Source organism: Bos indicus x Bos taurus, chromosome 10 (assembly GCF_003369695.1).
Source record: "Bos indicus x Bos taurus breed Angus x Brahman F1 hybrid chromosome 10, Bos_hybrid_MaternalHap_v2.0, whole genome shotgun sequence".
Classification (NCBI taxonomy): domain Eukaryota; kingdom Metazoa; phylum Chordata; class Mammalia; order Artiodactyla; family Bovidae; genus Bos; species Bos indicus x Bos taurus.
In genome coordinates this window covers 88,950,786-88,968,105 of record NC_040085.1, presented here as the reverse complement: position 1 = coordinate 88,968,105, position 17,320 = coordinate 88,950,786, and the positions used below count along the sequence as shown (strand labels likewise).

The following is a 17,320-nucleotide window of genomic DNA, read 5'->3' as shown; positions in this document are numbered from 1 at the left end:
CTGGGTCAGGAAGGTCCCCTGGAGAAGGGAATGGCTACCCACTCCAGTATTCTCACCTGGAGAATTCCACGGACAGAGGAACCTGGCAGGGGTCGCAAAGAGTTGGACACGACTGAGCAACTAACACTTCACTGTTAACAGAATGACATGACTGTCCTCATACTTGGAGAAAAAATGTGTAAATGACATATCTGGAAAAGAATATGTGATTCAAAATATATAAAGAAAGTAAAAAAAAACATAAATGGCAAAAAAATGCTTATCATTCTATACTTATAGTCTTTTTTTTAATTTTATTTTTAAACTTTACAATATTGTATTGGTTTTGCCAAATATCGAAATGAATCCGCTTATATATACATATATAAACATATATATATATATATAAACGTATAGTCTTTTGCTTCCTTTTCCTTTCTTTATGGTACATCAGTACCAAATGGTTTTGATTTCATATATCATAAACTCTTGTGAATTTTATCTTAGCTGTAGCATAGCATTCTGTTAATAACGTTCATCCACCCCTACACTTCATTTAGCTAATTAACACTTTCTCCTCAAGTGGCAATCCATCTGTCTATGACTCTTTCACCCAAGCTTGTTTTAGATGATTTTCTTCTGTGTTCTAATAGCATTCTCTGCTTATTTCTAGCAAAATTCTTAAAGGCTATGTGCGCTTCCTTTATTGTACTATTGGCTTCTTCAAATAGTGACCCTGAATCCCATAGCCTCTAGCAGAGGGAAAAACTCAAAGGAGGCATCATTTGAATGTTTGTTCAGCTGAACTCAACTTCACTTCCTTCATGAATTGCTCTGTTCCTTGGGAGAATCAATAAAATTGATGTGAGCTGTTTTCAATGTATGTGCATAATTAAATATCCAACTATTATTTACATCTATAGGCTCTTATTTCCACAAAACCCCAAGAATTGGGATTAAAAAAAAATAACATAAGATATGTAAAGTAAAATGAGGTGATGTGAAGGAAGTAGAAAAAATGCTGTTTTGATTACATAGGTTAAGCCACACACAAATCAGGAAACATATTTTATTCTCAAATGGACTGATAAAAGAAACAGGCTAGATTTAGTGATTTTTGGTGATGACATCTATCAAACATTCATGTGCAAAATTTTATTATTTTTTCTCATAAATTATGACATTAATTCTCAAGTTAATAAGTAATTATAAGTATTAAAAAGTGATACATTAAAAGCAATATAACATAAGTAATATAAATAATACAGTTAATGTTTAATTAAATTATAAATATTTTATAATTTATGGAAAATAATTCAGCCTATATTCATTACTTTTGTTTTGAAATATAAGTCAAGTGATGGAAAGTATAGTGGACTAAAACACCCCTTTAATTAGATTATTATATATTAACTGTACTCATAAAAAATTAGATACTGAATCATAATTCTGGGAAGACATATCTCGGAGCTCCTGTGATCATACCTACATCTCTTCTGTTTCTGATAATGTAACAACAGTACAAGGAGAAAGCGGGTTGCTCAGATCAGATCAGATCAGATCAGTCGCTCAGTCGTGTCTGACTCTTTGCCACCCCATGAATCCCAACACGCCAGGCTTCCCTGTCCATAATCAACTCCCAGAGTTCACTCAGAGTCATGTCCATTGAGTCAGTGATGCCATCCAGCCATCTCATCCTCTGTCGTCTCATTCTCCTCTTGCCCCAATCACTCCCAGCATCAGAGTCTTTTCCAATGAGTCAACTCTTTGCATGAGGTGGCCAAAGTACTGGAGTTTCAGCTTTAGTATCATTCCTTCCAAAGAACACCCAGGACTGATCTCCTTTAGAATGGACTGGTTGGATCTCCTTGCAGTCCAAGGGACTCTCCAGAGTCTTCTCCAACACCACAGTTCAAAAGCATCAATTCTTCAGCACTCAGCCTTCTTCACAGTCCAACACTCACATCCATACATGACCACAGGAAAAACCATAGACTTGACTAGACCAATCTTTGTTGGCAAAGTAGTGTCTCTGCTTTTGAATATGCTATTTAGGTTGGTCATAAATTTCTTTCCAAGGAGTAAGAGTCTTTTAATATCATGGCTGCAGTCACCATCTGCAGTGATTTTGGAGCCCAGAAAAATAAAGTCTGACACTGTTTCTACTGTTTCCCCATCTATTTCCCATGAAGTGATGGGACCAGATGCCATGATCTTCGTTTTCTGAATGTTGAGCTTTAAGCCAACTTTTTCACTCTCCACTTTCACCTTCATCAAGAGGCTTTCAAGAGGCTTTTGAGTTCCTCTTCACTTTCTGCCATAAGGGTGGTGTCATCTGCATATCTGAGGTTATTGAGATTTCTCCCGGCAATCTTGATTCCAGCTTGTGTTTCTTCCAGTCCAGCGTTTCTCATGATGTACTCCGCATATAAGTTAAATAAACAGGGTGACAATATACAGCCATGACCAACTCCTTTTCCTATTTGGAACCAGTCTGTTGTTCCATGTCCAGTTCTAACTGTTGCTTCCTGACCTGCATATAGATTTCTCAAGAGGCAGGTCAGGTGGTCTGGTATTTCCATCTCTTTCAGAATTTTCCACAGTTTATTGTGATCCACACAGTCAAAGGCTTTGGCATAGTCAATAAAGCAGAAATAGATGCTTTTCTGGAACTCTCTTGCTTTTTCCATGATCCAGCGGATATTGGTTATTTGATCTCTGGTTTCTCTGCCTCTCCTAAAACCAGCTTGAACATCAGGAAGTTCACAGTTCACATATTGCTAAAGACTGGCTTGGAGAATTTTGAGCATTATTTTACTAGCGTGTAAGATGAGTTCAATTGTGCGGTACTTTGAACATTCTTTGGCATTGCCTTTCTTTGGGATTGGAATGAAAACAGACCTTTTCCAGTCCTGTGGCCACTGCTGAGTTTTCCAAATTTGCTGGCATATTGAGTGCAGCACTTTCACAGCATCATCTTTCAGGATTTGGAATAGCTCAACTGGAATTCCATCAACTCCACTAGCTTTGTTTGTAGTGATGCTTTCTAAGGCCCACTTGACTTCACATTCCAGGATGTCTGGCTCTAGGTCAGTGATCACACCATCGTGATTATCTGGGTTGTGAAGATCTTTTTTTGTACAGTTCTTCTGTGTATTCTTGCCATCTCTTCTTAATATCTTCTGCTTCTGTTAGGTCCATACCATTGTTGTCCTTTATTGAGTCTGTCTTTGCATGAAATGTTCCTTTGGTATCTCTGATTTTCTTGAAGAGATCTCTAGTCTTTCCCAATCTGTTGTTTTCCTCTATTTCTTTGCACTGATCGCTGAAGAAGGCTTTCTTATCTCTTCTTGCTATTCTTTGGAACTCTGCATTCAGCTGGTTATATCTTTCCTTTTCTCCTTTGCTTTCCGCTTCTCTTCTTTTCAGCTATTTGTAAGGCCTCCCCAGACAGCCATTTTGCTTTTTGCATTTCTTTTCCATGGGGATTGTCTTGATCCCTGTCTCCTGTACAATGTCATGAAACTCATCCCATAGTTCATCAGGCACTCTATCTATCAGATATAGGCCCTTAAATCTATTTCTCACTTCCACTGTATAATCATAAGGGATTTGATTTAGGTCATACCTGAATGGTCTAGTGGTTTTCCCTACTTTCTTCAATTTCAGTCTGAATTTGGCAATAAGGAGTTCATGGTCTGAGCCACAGTCAGCTCCTGGTCTTATTTTCGCTGACTGTATAGAGCTTCTCCATCTTTGTCTGCAAAGAATATAATCAATCTGATTTTGGTGTTGACCACCTGGTGATGTTCATATATAGAGTCTTCTCTTGTGTTGTTGGCAGAGGGTGTTTGTTATGACCAGTGCATTTTCTTGGCAAAACTCTATTAGTGTTTGCCCTGCTTCATTCTGTATTCCAAGGCCAAGTTTGCCTGTTACTCCAGGTGTTTCTTGACTTCCTATTTTGCATTCCAGTCCCCTATAATGAAAAGGACATCTTTTTTGGCTGTTAGTTCTAAAAGGTCTTGTAGGTCTTCATAGAACCATTCATCTTCAGCTTCTTCAGCGTTACTGGTTGGGGCATAGACTTGGATTACTGTGATATTGAATGGTTTGCCTTGGAAACGAACAGAGATCATTCTGTCGTTTTTGAGATTGCATCCAAGTACTGCATTTCAGACTCTTTTGTTGACCATGAAGGCTGCTCCATTTCTTCTGAGGATTCCTGCCTGCAGTAGTACATATAACGGTCATCTGAGTTAAATTCACCCATTCCAGTCCATTTTAGTTCGCTGATTCCTAGAATGTCAACATTCAATCTTGCCGTCTCTTGTTTGACCACTTCCAATTTGCCTTGATTCATGGACCTGACATTCCAGGTTCCTATGCAATATTGCTCTTTACAGCATCAGACCTTGCTTCTATCACCAGGCACATCCACAGCTGGGTATTCTTTTTGCTTTGGCTCCATCCCTTCATTCTTTCTGGAGTTATTTCTCCACTGGTCTCCAGTAGCATATTGGGCACCTACTGACCTGGGGAATTTCTGTTTCAGTATCCTATCATTTTGCCTCTTCATACTGTTGGTGGGGTTCTCATAGGAAGAATACTGAAGTGGTTTGCCATTCCCTTCTCCAGTGGACCACATTCTGTCAGATCTCTCCACCATGACCCGTCCATCTTGGGTTGCCCCATGGGCATGGCTTAGTTTCATTGAGTTAGACAAGGCTGTGGTCCTAGTGTGATTAGATTGACTAGTTGGTGACTGCCAAAGTCACATGCTTGTATTTTTTAATACTTTGAATCATGAAAATGTGTTTGTGTTATTTGCATTCCCTTGATTTGTACTACTCAACCTCAGTTTCATAAAGTAAAAATAAAATTTAAAAGTCTCTTGAAAGTGTGATTTGACAGAAAAAATGGTAAAGGATACCAGTATCCTAGCATTTCTGGGGGCTTCCATTGGAAATGCCTCTCTAGTCCCATTGGGAAATTGCACAAGTTTCAGGAATCAGATATGTCCTTGAAAGTCTCTTCTGTATATTATTAACTGGAAGTGAAAATGAAAGTCACTCAGCTGTGTCCAACTCTTTGGGACCCTACGCCTAAGAATATTGGAATGGGTAGCCTATCCCTTCCCCAGCAGATCTTTCTGACCCAGGAATCAAACCGGGGTCTCCTGCAATTCAGGCGGATTCTTAAAAGCACCAATACAAATAATGTACTGTTATGCTGATTTATTTTACAACAATTCCTCTTGGGCAAATGTTCTGAAGTCTTTATCATGTTTTTGTTATTGTGATCTGCTCACCTGCATGTCCTCTGATGGTCAATTTGAGCCACCCTTCTCACATTAAGTCTCCCTGCTCCTACTACACTTCCACTGAAGTACAGTTGTAGCTGATTTGCCATCATGATATTGTTGCTGGCTAAAATCTTGGCCTTCTCTGCCCACCAAAGCTGAATGAAGAATACAGAGATGGAGTTTAGAGAAAATAGAAAGGTGAATTTAATTCTCAGCCTGAGGAGAGGGGAACACTGTAGGCACATGCCTCAAGAACTGTGCCCCACCCCTTTCCATGGGATTTTCCAGGCAAGAATAGTGGACTGGGTTGCCATTTCCTTCTCCAGGGGCTCTTTTTGACCCAGGGATCGAACATGGGTCTTCAGCATTGTAGGCAGACACTTTACCATTTGAGCCACCAAAACTCCCCATGGGAGTCTCAGTCAGTTAAGTTCAGGCGTTCAGTCGTGTCTGACTCTTTGCGACTCTGAGAATTGCAGCACGCTAGGCCTCCCTGTCCAACACCAACTCCTGGAGTCTACTCAAACTCACATCCATTGAGTCGGTGATGTCATCCAGCGATCTCAGCCTCTGCTGTCCCCTTCTCCTCCTGCCCCCAATCCCTCCCAGCATCAGAGTCTTTTCCAATGAGTCAACTCTTCGCATGAGGTGGCCAAAGTATTGGAGTTTCAGCTTTAGCATCAGTCCTTCCAATGAACAATCAGGACTGATCTTCATTAGAATGGACTGGTTGGATCTCCTTGCCATCCAAGGAACTCTCAAGAGTCTTCTCCAACACCACAGTTCAAAAGCATCAATTCCTCCATGCTCAGCTTTCTTCACAGTCCAACTCTCTTATCCATACATGACCACTGGAAAAACTATAGCCTTGACTAGACGGACCTTTGTTGGCAAAGTAATGTCTCTGCTTTTGAATATGCTATCTAGGTTGGTGATAACTTTCCTTCTAAAAAGTAAGCATCTTTTAATTTTATGGCTGCAATCACCATCTGCAGTGATTTTGGAGCCCAGAAAAATAAAGTCCGACATGGTTTCCACTGTTTCCCCATCTATTTCCCATGAAGTGATGGGACCAGATGCCATGATCTTAGTTTTCTGAATGTTGAGCTTTAAGCCCTTTTTCACTCTCCTCTTTCATTTTTGTTCATAGTGATGCTTCCTAAGGCCCACTTGACTTCACATTCCGGAATATCTGTCTCTAGGTGTGTAATCACACCATTGTGGAAACTAGCAGGAAATGGAAGATGTTAACTACTAATGGAGCACTCTTCATTCCAGAGAAGGTCAGTTTTCCCATCATCACGTGGCACCAGATGATTTCTGGAATAAAGAAATGTGGAGCCTGTAGGACAACCTGATCCTTATTGGCAATCCTGCCCCCTTGAATACAAAAATCCTCACTGCCCCTCAAGGGAGCACACAGTTTTGAGGGTTTTAGCCTACTCTGCCTCCCAGATTTAATCCAGTGTCTGCTGTACGGAAACTGGTATTTGCTTCAGGATCATAGTTAGAGCTCAAGGCAGATCAGAGTCTCATTGCTTCCATGTTTGGATTGGCAATATGTATCTTGCTATTCTTGATGAAGTCTTATGTAGATTCTTATCTGAGATGAAGAGAAAAATATGTCTCTTGCTTTGTACACTTTTCACTCATATAATATATGGATTTTTAAAGTGATCTCAAAAAGATACATTGCTAAAACTGAGATGCATGTATTTGTGCTCAGCTGTGTCTGACTCTGGGAACTTAAGTACTATAGCCCACCAGCTTCCTCTGCCCATGGGGTTTTCAGGCAAGGATCCTGGAGTGGGTTGTGATTTCCTTCTCCAAAGTCTTCTCTGACCAGGGATCGAACCTGCATTTCCTTCATCTCCTGCACTGGCATGCAGATTCTTACCACTGGGTCTCCTGGGAAGCCCAAAATTGAGATACCTTCTAAGTAAAAACAACAACAACAAAGAAACATGGAAAATAGAGCACAAAGATGAATTTACTTGACAATTTCACAGTCTCTGCATATATCATCTGTTTATTTTACAGACTACAATTTTTTTCAAATCTCTTTTTAAATAATTTTTCTACCAAATAGAAGATCAAAAGTAAATTCCTTAATTGCTAGGTAAATATTAAGATTAAATATGCCTATTTGTTAGCAAGGTCTCTCAAATCAACCCACTTGGCAAACTTCTTTGAAGGAAGTTTGTCTATAACACAAGACATATAGCATTTATGCTAGTTCAAGCCAAACTGCTCTTAGGCAAATACACATTAGAATGTATCTATTGAAAATTAGAATTTGATAACTTTGTCTGATAAAACTAAGTATTGATTGAATTTGTTTTCAACTGAGTGGGTCTCATCATTTTATATTTACATGTTGCATACATGCTAAGTCACTTCAGTCGTGTCTGACTCTTTGCAATCCTATGGACTGTAGCCCACCAAGCTTCTCTGTCCATAGGATACTCTAGCAAGAATACTGGAATGTGTTGTCATTTCCTTCTCCAGGGGAACTTCCCTACCCAGGGTTCAAACCTGTGTCTCTTAAGTCTCCGGCATTGCCAAGAAAGTTCCTTGCCACTAGTGCCAACTGGGAAGCCCTAACTTTTCTTTAGTCATAATTAAGCTGCTATTAGAATGTACCTATTTGAATGTACCCTGATATCAGGGCTTCCCTGGTGGGTCAGATAGTACAGAGTCTACCTGCAATGAGGGAGACCCAAGTTCAGTCTCTGGGCTGGGAAGATTCCTTGGAGAAGGAAATAGCAACCCACTCCAGTACCCTTGCCTGGAAAATCCTGTGGACAGAGGAGCCTTGTAGGCTACAGTCCACGGGGTCACAAAGAGTCAGACACAACCGAGCAACTTCACTTTCACTAAATTGCTATTCAGTTCAGTTCAGTTCAGTCGCTCAGTCCTGTCCGACTCTTTGCAACCCCATGAATTGCACAGCATGCCAGACCTCCCTGTCCATCACCAACGCCCAGAGTTCACTCAAACTCACCTCCATCGAGTCAGTGATGCCATCCAGCCATCTCATCCTCTGTCGTCCCCTTCTCCTCCTGCCCCCAATTCCTCCCAGCATCAGAATCTTTTCCAATGAGTCAACTCTTCGCATGAGGTGACCAAAGTACTGGAGTTTCAGCTTTAGTATCATTCCTTCCAAAGAACACCCAGGACTGATCTCCTTTAGGATGGACTGGTTGGATATCCTTGCAGTCCAAGGGACTCTCAAGAGTCTTCTCCAACACCACAGTTCAAAAGCATCAATTCTTTGGTGCTCAACTTTCTTCACAGTCCAAATTTTACATCCACACATGACTACTGTAAAAACCATAGCCTTGACTAGATGGACCTTAGTTGGCAAAGTAATGTCTCTGCTTTTTAATATGCTATCTAAGTTGGTAATAACTTTCCTACCAAGGAGTAAGCGTCTTTTAATTTCATGGCTGCAGTCACCATCTGCAGTGATTTTGGAGCCCCAAAAATAAAGTCTGACATTGTTTCCACTGTTTCCCCATCTATTTCCCATGAAGTGATGGGATCAGATGCCATGATCTTCGTTTTCTAAATGTTGAGCTTGAAGCCAACTTTTTCACTCTCCTCTTTCACTTTCATCAAGAGGCTTTTTAGTTTCTCTTCACTTTCTGCCATAAGGGTGGTGTCATCTGCATATCTGAGGTTATTGATATTTTTCCTGGCAATCTTGATTACGGCTATTACTGCATCATAAAACTGTTCTTGGTTGGGCTTCCCTGATAGCTCAGTTGATAAAGAATCCACCTGCCATACAGAAGTCCTGGCTTAATTCCTGGGTAGGGAAGATCCAGTGGAGAAGGGATAGGCTACCCATTCCAGTATTCTTGGGCTTCCCTTGTGGCTCAGCTGGTAAAGAACCCACCTGCAATGTGGGAGACCTGGGTTCAATCCCTGGGTTGGGAGGATCCCCTAGAGAAGGGAAAGGCTGCCCACTCCAGTATTCTGGCCTGGAGAATCCCATGCATTGTATAGTCCACGGGGGTCACAAAGAGTTGGACAGGACTGAGCAGATTTCACTTTCACTTTTAAGCTGTTATTACCTTAAATTGCACTAAAGTTGAACTGAACAAGGATGAGCTAGACAGAGCCAACTAGAAATAAGTAAGCGAGTAAAATTACAGTTGCTTTTCCTCTAAAATTAATTACTCTTTTAAACTTTAAATGAAAAGCAAAATTTGTTTTTGTGATATATCTATTTGAAATACTAGTTTCTGTTCTTTCAAATTCATTTAAGGGAAAAAAAATAACATAATACTGAAGAAAATTTCCAAGGTTTTATAAAGAGTAATAAATATAATATTTATTAGAGTAAATAAATGTAACTTTATTCGAGTAGCCAAAAACTTTCTTATTATTTAAGATATGCCACCTTAAGCTGCCACTCTTCTTGTCTGAGGTTATCAGTGATTGGCTGAAAGAGTGCTGTCCATGGAGAAGAGCGACAGGGGAGGACAGACAGTCTTAACAGTAGCTGCTTCACTTTATCCTGGCCGTTTGGTATTTTAATCTCAAACTCCCTCCAGGAAAACAATAAAAAGGCCAAAATCATCATCATGATTAGTTACAGGTCCAATCCTGTTTCCCACACAACGTGAATCGCTTACCTTAAATGTGAATCAAATACATCTCTTTTAGATAGGTGTATTTCCTCATTGTTGAGTCTTATTCATATTCTTGCCTATGAATTCACCTGAGAATTCAAAGACAGGTTAAAAAGCTTATTTGCCTAGCAAGAAATAAGCAAAATTTAACAAATATTTGAGCCAGAATTCAGTTAGAAATTAATGAGATGTATGTGATGTTAGATTGAGTGCTCTGTAGTAAATACTAGGCTTTCCTTATTGGCAAAAGTTGTAAAGAATCCACCTGCTAATGCAAAAGACTTAGGTGTGATCCCTGGGTCAGGAAGATCCCCTGGAGAAGGAAATGGCAACCCACTCCTGTATTCTCAGCTGGGAAATCCCACTTACAGAGAAGCCTGATGGGCTACAGTCCATGGCATCACAAACTAGTCAGACATGACTTAGCAAAGATCTTCATGTAGTCTATCTTTCTAAACAAAAGAAGTTAGAAATTAACATGAATAAATACAATTAACATTGAAATTCATATGTCACTTTCATATAAGCTCTTAAAAAGTGTACATTTATGACCGATCAATTTATCCTACTGAAATGGAATATTAACTGCTACATACATTACTACTTTTTGATTCTGTAATCATTCATTTGCAATGGGCTATTTCAACCAGAGAAATTTGGACCACCCTGGAGGTCAGAGGAAATTGCAGTTGCTTCTGCTTCCCCAGAGCAATTTTAGCAGCTAAGTTGCCACCCAGGGAATGACATTTTTATGTTCCATTAGTGATAAGTGTTATTTCTATATAGCTCATAATCATTTCTCACTCTACTTACATATGTGCATTTATCTACACTACCCTCTCCCCATAACAATTATTTCCAATAATAAAAACTATGTAGTACATCTCAGAAATTCAGAATGGATGAGAAGCTAACAGTGGCAATGTGAAAGCTGTGAATGCACAGAAATGAACTATTGTATAGTTATTGGCATATAACTATTGTATACTTATATCATTCAGTACCTTTTGTATGGAGAACTTTAGTAGAGAAGACAGTTTCCATTTTCAACATATTTTTGGATCTCATTATTGCCCTGAAAATCAGTTACAAATATAGAATTATCCAAGCTTGTAAATAACAGATTTTTTTTTTTTTTTTGCTTCAAGGGTATCTTAAAATATGGATGCATATGGACAGAATAAGACAAATATTACCTTAGGTGGAATTTAACTAAAATTTAAATAGGTGCAATTTTTAAGCCCCTATAGAAGTCCAGGCTTTCTGCAGCAGGAATGATCCTTTTGAGTTTATGCAGTAAAAGAACTTTGCATCTATACAACTGTAATTTGGACTTCTACACCTAAAAATATATGAGGCAACTCAGCTCAATATCCTCTGTATTACACTCAGCATTGTTTTCCTCACATACAGCCTTCTTCTCATAATGCTTAACTTGCTAAATGGAAGGGCTACCATCAATCATCCACTTGCCCAAGGCAGGGGTGTTTTGAGCATCTTTTCTCTCATCTCCATTATCATTCTCTAAACAATTCCTATTGACTCTACATTGTTAAAAATTCACTGACAATGATCAGAAACTATACTAAATACATGTATTATTCCATTCAATTCTTATAACAATTATATGATGTAGACATTACTGTTAATTTTGTTTTAGATGAAGAAAATGATATATAAAAAAATCTACCTGCAATGCAAGAGACCCGGGTGCAATCCCTGGGTCAGGAAGATCCCCTGGAAAACAGAATGGCTACCCACTCCTGTATTCTTACCTGGAGAACATCATGGACAGAGGAGCCTGGTGGGCTACAGTTCATGGGGTCCACAAACAGTAGAACATGACTGAGCGACCAACACGTTCACTTTTCCCATTCAGAAAAGTTAACTACCGCAAAAAAAAGAAAAGTTAACTACCAGATCAAATGTCATGTAACTAACAATGGTGAAGTCTAGATTTCAGCTGTGTCAAACTGACTGGAGATTGCATATACTTTCCTACTAAATATAAAACTTTCAGGATGTGCTGATGAGTTATAAGCAGATAGCTGTGGTTCAGAGGGGGTGTAAAGTATCCTTTTAATCTTTGCTTGAACAACTGGACATACTTACTATCTGTGAGGACAGCTGGGAGAGTAAGTACAGGGGCAAGAGATATCAAATGCAAAATTTGACATTTATATTGGAAAATCATATGACATTTGCATATATGAGTCTGATGTCCTTGTAAAGGTTAGGGCAGGAGGTAGATATTTGGCAGCAGAGGACATATATAAATTGTATTTAAAACTATGGACCTGATGAAAACTTTTAGAGCTAATGTAGATGGGAAAATTTTTTTTTCACTGTTTGTATTTATTCAGTTTCTAAACCAAAACAAGGGCTTCATAATCTTTGTTGAATAAATGAATATATAAATAAAATTCCATTATGTGCCAGGTACTAGCCCCATGCTGCTGCTGCTAAGTTGCTTCAGTCGTGTCCAACTCTGTGCGACCCCATGAACTGCAGCCTACCAGGCTTCTCCGTCCATGGGATTCTCCAGGCAAGAACACTGGAGTGGGTTGCCATTTCCTTCTCCAATGCATGAAAGTGGAAAGTGAAAGTGAACTAGCCCCATATTAGGACATAAAAAAAAGAGCCTAAGAACATTATTATAAAATTCAGGAATCAGAAGGATATTTGATTTTTGGCAAGTAACTTAATGACCAATATCATGGTTATGGATCAATAAGATGAACTCGATGGCCTTTCTAACTTTAAAATTTTAGGAAAAGGAGGTTAAAAAATATAAACTATCTAAGGTGAAACAATAAAAATACATTTAATAGCAAACCTAGATGGCATATTAAAAAGCAGAAACAACAAAAAAATAAATAAATAAATAAATAAAAATAAAAAGCAGAAACATTACTTTGCCAAAAAAGGTCCATCTAGTCAAAGCTATGGCTTTTCCAGTAGTCATTTATGGATGTGAGAGTTGGACTATAAAGAAAGCTGAGCACCGAAGAAGTGATGCTTTTGAACTGTGATGTTGGAGAAGACTCTTGAGAGTCCCTTGGACAGCAAGGAGATCAAACCAGTCCATCCTAAAGGAAATCAATCCTGAATATTCATTGGAAGGACTGATGCTAAAGCTGAAACTCCAATACTTTCATCACCTGATGTGAAGAATTGACTGTTGGAAAAGATCCTGATACTGGAAAGACTGAGGGCAGTAGGAGAAGGGGATGACAGAGGATGAGATGGTTGGATGCCATCACAGACTCAGTGGACATGAATTTGACCAAACTCTGGGAGTTGGTGATGGACAGGGAAGCCTGGTGTGCTGAGGTCCATGAGGTTACAAAGAGTCAGACATGGCTGAGCAACTGAATTGACTGAATCAATGACACAGTGAAAGGGGGTGAATGTGTCTCAGATAATATATCAGAGAAGTGATTTTAATTTAAAAAAACCATAACTTTTGGTTTATATAAAAGATAAGGATTTCAGAAGAGTAAAGGGAGTTTGTTGTTTCAGTCTGATGACCTCCAGCTTATCAGCCTTATTTCTTGGGATACATGCCAATAAATAATCTTTTTAATCATTGGAAAGAAACAGTATTATCACAGAGATGTATGTATCCCCCAGTTAAAGTTTTGGGAATTGACAGGCGCCACTTTTGCCTCCATGGTTCTTAGATTTATTCTGCAAAACAGTCCTTACGATGATTGGGATCCATCATGGCTAATGACATTGCTATCAATTTCCTTTCTATATTGTTAAGAGAAGAGAAATTTTTTCTTGTGTTTACATTTCGAGTAACTTTTGTTGATAAAACCCAGCAATTAGTGAGATATGATCATTATTTTTATCTGATAGTGAAGAGTATTTGCCCATTCTTAAAATTAGCTCAAGGAGATCCAACCGGTCCATCCTAAAGGAGATCAGTCCTGAGTCACTTGAAGGACTGATGTTGAAGCTCAAACTCCAATACTTTGGCCACCTAATGCAAAGAACTGACTCATTTGAAAAGACCCTGATGCTGGGAAAGATTTAGGGCAGGAGGAGAAGGGGATGACAGAGGATGAGATGGTTGGATGGCATCACCAACTCAATGGACATGGGTCTGAGTAGACTCCAGGAGTTGGTGATGGACAGGGAAGCCTGGCGTGCAGCAGTTCATGGGGTCGCAAAGAGTCGGACATGACTGAGCGACTGAAATGAACTGAACTGAACTGAAAATTAGCTCACATATACATTAGCAGGAATACATGGTTATCAGGAGAAGAAATGTTTTCCCACTCCTGCAAATATCTCCCCCAAACTGGAAATATCTCACAAAGGATTTAGAAGAAAAGGAAAGAATGGGAAGTCATAGCTGTTATTTTCCAGCTATGTCTTTTATCTATTCAGAAAATTTTTAAACATCTCACACTTATAGATAGCATAAACATAGATGAGTACTTATTTAGAAACAACAAAGTGTCAATTCAGAAAGTGCTTACCATACACCACTTCTGAAAAAGGATCTGTGATAGATCTCTATTCCTTTTATTTGGACTCATATTGGACTAACAATGAGTTAAATGAGGAAAATTCCACTCAGATATAAAATTTGAGTTCAAAGTATTCTCTTTTCCAACACAGCTGCCAAATTCATCACAAATCTATAGTGTATTACTTCTAACAAGGCAATACTTGTTTAGTTTTTTCTTTTAGCATTATCAAATTGTTAAGTGTGTACAATGATCTAATATATATTTTTTTAATTCTTCTTAGGTGTTATTAGATGATGTGGGCCCCAGGGATTTTATTTTAAATTTAGTGCAAGTTGTAAAATAATGAATGGGAGGGGGTGAATAAGCAAAGCTCCAGGATCAGAAATGTATTGAAGATTCCCTTCTACTCTTCTTTGAGCTCTCCGATGACTGTGGGAGTCAGTGATTCACATATATACATATATAGCTGGATTATTTCATTCTTCATTTAATAATCACAGACAACATTCCTCGAATGGGAACCTGCGAAGCTAGGGAGCAATTAAAACATTTTTTTTTTTTTTTTTAAACAGAGTTCACAAACTCCTCAGATTTTGGAAAACTGAATTTCAATTGCTTTAGTGTTTCAAATTTCTCTTCTTTCAAAATATTCATTTTTCACTTAACAGTAGCAAATGTCATAAAATATTATTCTGATACAATGTTGTGAGAATGATCTACCAAATAAGAAGATTCGTCAGCTCCAATACAGATGAAACATCAGTTAGCCATATCTCCGTCTGCTCAGATTTTGGGGGAGTTGTAATATGCAAACAGATGATGTGGAGAAAAGAAAACATACTACACCAAGAAAGACAAAGTCCACTGTAGGATGTACATTGCTATGAATTAGGTCAAATCTATTTACCTGGTTATATTTATTAAAAGTGCATTTGTTGTTCTAGTTGTTTATGTCATCTGTATATTGTTCTTGATTTAAACATAATCAGCATTAAATTCTAGTATTAAGCATGATATTTCATGCAGTTTCTTCTAGGTTATGGAAACCATTTTTATTCTCATTACGAGATTTTTATCTTACATATTTATTTAAAACTATGCCAAATGTTCTATTTTGAATTTTTTGAGATCCTTATTTTTCTTCTTTATTCTAATTAAGTAATAAAATTCATTAATTCATTTTTCTAACTTTGAAACAACTTTACATTGTTGGGATAAACCAACTTAGTCATGGTATTTTATTTTGCTTATATATTACTGAATTCAGTTTCTCTTTATAATCCCTTCTATTAACATTTTTTTAAGAATATATACACATATTATTGTTGTTATTCAGTCCCTCAGTCCTGTCTTTTTCTTTGCAACCCCATGGACTACAGCACATCAGGCTTCTCTGCCCTCCACTATCTCTCAGAGTTTGCTCAAATTCATGTCCATCAAGTCAGTAACGGAATCTAACCATCTCATTCTCTGCTGCCCTCTTCTCTTTACCATCAGTCTTTCTCAGCATCTGTGTCTTTTCTAATAAGACACAGATAATAAGACAGTGGAGAAGGAACTGGCAACCCACTCCAGTATTCTTGCCTGGAAAATCCCATGGACAGATGAGCCTAGCAGGCTACAGTCCACGGGGGTCTCAAGAGTTGGACACAACTTGGTGACTAAACCACCAAACCACCACCACAACCTTTGCATCAGGTGACCAAAGTACTGGAGCTTCAGCATCAGTCCTTCCAGTGAGTATTCAGGGTTGACTTTCCTTAAGATTGATTGATTGGTTTGATTTCCATGGCTACAGTCTATGGGATCACAAAGAGTCAGACTCAACTGAGCACCCCACACAGCCCAATAGGATAAGGAATTATCTTACACTAGCCCCTGAAGAATGGATAGTAGTGCCTGCCCATTCTGTCAAAGTCAATATCCATCAGTTTTCTTTGAATATTTAGAAGTGATGTTGAGTAAAACAATGCAAATAAGAGCTATGCATTCTTGGATTTCAGTGATTTATTTGATATTACTAAGAATACATATTCATAATACCTTCAGGGCTGTGCATTTGGGCATATGTCTGCTGGTAAGATGTACAAATATAAAGCTTTATATTTACTTTCCGTGGACAGAAACAAGACAAAAATGTGAAATTCAACTCTACACAGAAGGTCAGTTGTGTGCATCTTGTTGTATCATGGGCTTCAAATGGTTGTTTTGAGTTTAAAAAATGTAGATTAAAAAAAAGGAAATAAATACCAACTGTAATACAAGTTATTCAAGAAAGTTATAATACAAGTTATTCATATCTTAAATGGGTCAGAACCCAGAAAACAATGTAGTCTTCAAGTGAGTAAAAGTTTGCTAGCATATTTCCTAAATGTTTTTTGATACCAAAAACTTTGAGATTCACTAATGATTTAATGACAGCTTTGTAGAAGAAAGCAAAAGCAGAACATATTAATAAATAAGCACACTGCTAAAGCACACCTTTGATTTCAAATGTTTAAGATGATGTTGCATGTTATAATACAGGAAGTATACACTTACCATACAAAAAAATCAGAAATTACTCATATGCTCGGTCACAAGCATGTAAATAGAAAACACAGAATGCTTAGACATACATTCAGAAAAGACAAAGCATTCCAGTTTAGTGGGAAATTGAATACATCTCATAAAAAGTCATAAAGATAAAATTCAGGAATCACAGAGTCATGTGACTGAAGAAACAAATAGAGAAAGCAGATAAATGAATAGAAAAAAATATTCAGGGTTTGTAGAAGAGGAATTTTGTGATCTAGATTCCATGTTCCCAGTTGGTGAGGTAGCCACTAATAAATGCTAGCTGTGTTGCCTTAATAGGGTGCTGACCTATTCAGGGCACCAAACAAAACATGCAAATGAGCCAAAAAGAGTTG

At 38.3% G+C, this 17,320-nt stretch overlaps 1 long non-coding RNA gene across 1 annotated transcript; it reads right to left on the bottom strand.

The window, feature by feature from the left end:
• Window positions 1–10,299: 10,299 nt before the first annotated feature.
• On the bottom strand, window positions 10,300–11,881 carry LOC113899544. Its single transcript, XR_003512935.1, has 3 exons — window positions 11,700–11,881; window positions 10,929–10,999; window positions 10,300–10,376 (listed from the first exon to the last, which is right to left on the bottom strand). It is a non-coding gene; the product is annotated as an uncharacterized LOC113899544 (long non-coding RNA).
• Between the last annotated feature and the right edge of the window lie 5,439 nt (window positions 11,882–17,320).